Genomic DNA, 3,257 nt, shown 5'->3' with positions numbered 1-3,257 from the left:
CAAAGCGCATGTGTGGGGTGTCTTTGGACCAATGATGTCCAATCTTTCCTTCCCTCTCCAAGACCAGGCCTTGAGGAGGGGGCAGGTGAGCATGTTTCCTTGGGGTGAAAGGGAGGAAGGAAGAGAGGGCTGTGGGAGAGGGGGTCTGTGTTACAGCAGTCAGCATCTGTGTGTGAAGGACTCTCTGGAAGGTCTCCCAGGCCTCAGCTCCAGCTGGTCCTGCCACAGTACTAGGAACCATCCGCATCATTCATTGCCATATGCTGCAGGAGTGGAGAGTTAAGTCATGAACACTTACTATAATCAGATGCTCAGACACCGTCTATTGAGAAAGAATAGGTCTCACACATTCCAAACTTTTTATTTATTTTTTTCAAGGTTCCATTCTCCCCTATTACCAGCTTTGGTGAGGCTATAAAACGATTAGGCTTGGGATATTTTACCTATCATCTCATCCATCTTCCACTTTAATTCAAAATTTATACTTAGTAGATAAATGCTTGTTGCACAACTAATATGTCTGAGTCCTAAGGTGCGTTCAAAAATGGCCAAAATCCATCAACTAATCAAAAGGTAAATAAAGCGTGGTCTATTCATACAATGCAACATTACTCAGCATAAAAACAAATCAAGCACTAACACATGCTACAACATGATGAACCTTGAAAATATGATGAGTGAAAGAAGCCAGACACCAGCACCACATGTGGTCTGATTCCATTTATGTGAAATGTCCAGAATAGGCCATTCCATAGAGACAGTGGATGATTGGTTGCCCTGGGGCCGGGGGTTGGAAGAAGATGGGAAGTGACTGTTACTGGGCATAAGATTTATTACTGGAATGCTGCAAATGTTCTGAGATTGATTGTTGGGACGGTCACACAACTCTGAACCTACTGACTGCCTTATTTCTCTTTGTTGCCCCTCTTGTTGGTGGCTTTCCTAGCTGGGCCCCCTCCATGTGTGAAGCTCCTGGCATTTCCACCCTACACTTTGTTGTTGTTGTTGTTAATACTCACCTGAGCATATTTTTTACATTGACTTTTAGAGAGAGTGGAAGAGAAAGGGAGAGACAGAAACATCAATGTGAGAGAGACACATCAATGGGTTGCCTCCTGCATGTGCCCTGACCAGGACCCAGGCCAGGGAAGAGCCTGCAACCAAGTCACGTGTCCTTGACTGGAATCAACCCTGGGACATCTTTGGTCTGCAGGATGATGCTCTATCCACTGAGCCAAACAGGTTAGGGCTCCACCCTACACTCTTGAAGTCCTCTCTATCAGCTCACTCTGGTCCTCTGCTTTCTTTTTGGATCTGCTCAAGATTTGCCAAATCCCTGTTTGGCACTGATCTCTGTCTGTTTGCCTCTGTAAAAACAAGTATAAAAACAACCAAACAACAGAAACATTCTGAACTACAGGTATTAGAATGTCCAGTTCTGATCATGGCAAGGGAACTGAGTGGCTCTGGGCCAATCACTCCACCTTTCTGAGCAGAATTCCTTCTTGTAAAATGGACTACATGATCTCCAAGGTACTTTCAATATTGCAACTGTATGAGCTTCCTCGGGTTGCCATAACACAGTGCCACAACCTGGTGGCTTAAAACAGCAGTTCATTGTCTCAGTTCTGGAGACGGGAAGTCTGGAATAACTGTCTGCATGGCTACGAGCCCTCTGAAACCTGCTCTTCTAGCTCCCGGTGGCTGCTGGAAACCCTTGGTGCCATGCCAATCTATGCCTCCATTGCCACCTGGTTATCTTCCTTCTACTTTTTGAAAGTATTTTTATTGATTTTTTTTAGAGAGAGGAAGGGAGAGGGATAGAGAGTTAGAAACATCTATGAGAGAGAATCATCAATCAGCTGCCTCCTGCATGCCTCCTACTGGGGATCTAGCCCACAACCATGGTACATGCCCTTGACCGGAATCAAACCTGGGACCCTTCAGTCTGCAGGCTGATACTCTATCCATTGAGCCAAACCAGTTAAAGGCTCTCTCCTATTACAGTATGACTTCCTATTGACTAACTAGAGGCCCAGTGCACAAATTCGTGCACAGGTAGGGTGGCTGTTGGCTGCTGGCAACAGCTGGCCCTGCCCCCTGGTCCAACTCCCAGAGTTCTCCCTGTTGAGGGGACAACTTGCATAATACGCTTTTATTATATAGGATTACATCTGCAACAGCTCTATTTCCAAATGAAATCGCATTCTAAGGTACTGGGGGTAAGAACTTCCACATAAAATTTGGGGAGCTGGCATGCAGTTCAACCCATAACATCAACCATAGCTTTTCTTTGTTAGAAATTACTCAGAATCCTATGAAAGTTGAAAATGCCCTTGTGAATGGGAAAGTCATTTATGATTGTTGTACAAATAAAGGCCGTTTCCCTCTCAGCTATTAATAAAGCTGTTATGGTGATACGGCCAAGGTTCCACTGTCATTATCATTGAGCTGAAAGCCATAACAGTGCCCATTCTTTCCAGTGGGCACAAAAGGTCACACAGTTGTGTTCTCTTCCTTTCTGCCCTTGAGCGTTTCCAGGGGATGGGACATTGGCAAAGCCCCGTGTCTTCATCAGCAATCACATTGTCGTCTTGGAGGAACAAGGCGGGGGATAGCTGTGCCAATGACCAAGCATGGATAATGATCTTCATAAATGTGCCTCCAGTGTGCAAAGAGAGGGCACTAGATTTCAAGTTCATAAGACATCACCCTAGCGCAGTGGTCAGCAAACTGCGGCTCGCGAGCCACATGCAGCTCTTTGGCCCCTTGAGTGTGGCTCTTCCACAAAATACCATGACCTAGGGAATCTATTTTGAAGAAGTGGCGTTAGAAGAAGTTTAAGTTTAAAAAATGTGGCTCTCAAAAGAAATGTCAGGTCCCATCTGTAACTGCGAAATGCGACAACAAAATAGATCACAAACGAAAGAAATGGAGGACAAAAAGCGCCTGGATATAGAGTTCAAATCTACGCTTATAAGGTTTTTCAAGAATTTCCTAGAAAAGATGGATAAGGCCTATGAGGATATGAAAAGAGATCAACTAGAATTAATAAGGAGTCAACAAGAAATGATAAGGGATCAACAAGAAATAAAGAATACATTGTCTGAAATAAAAAATATTCTACAGAGTCCTAAAAACAGAAGGGAAGATCGCAAGAATCAAGTCAAAGACTTGGAACATAAAGAGCCAGAAGACACTCCTCCACAGAAGCTAGAAGGCAAGAGAATCCAGAAAATTGAAGATAATGTAAGAAA

This window comes from Pipistrellus hanaki, assembly GCF_964339955.1.
Source record: "Pipistrellus hanaki genome assembly, chromosome: X".
Lineage (NCBI taxonomy): Eukaryota > Metazoa > Chordata > Mammalia > Chiroptera > Vespertilionidae > Pipistrellus > Pipistrellus hanaki.
The sequence above is the reverse complement of the archived record's forward strand: the minus strand, read 5'-3'. Positions refer to the sequence as shown.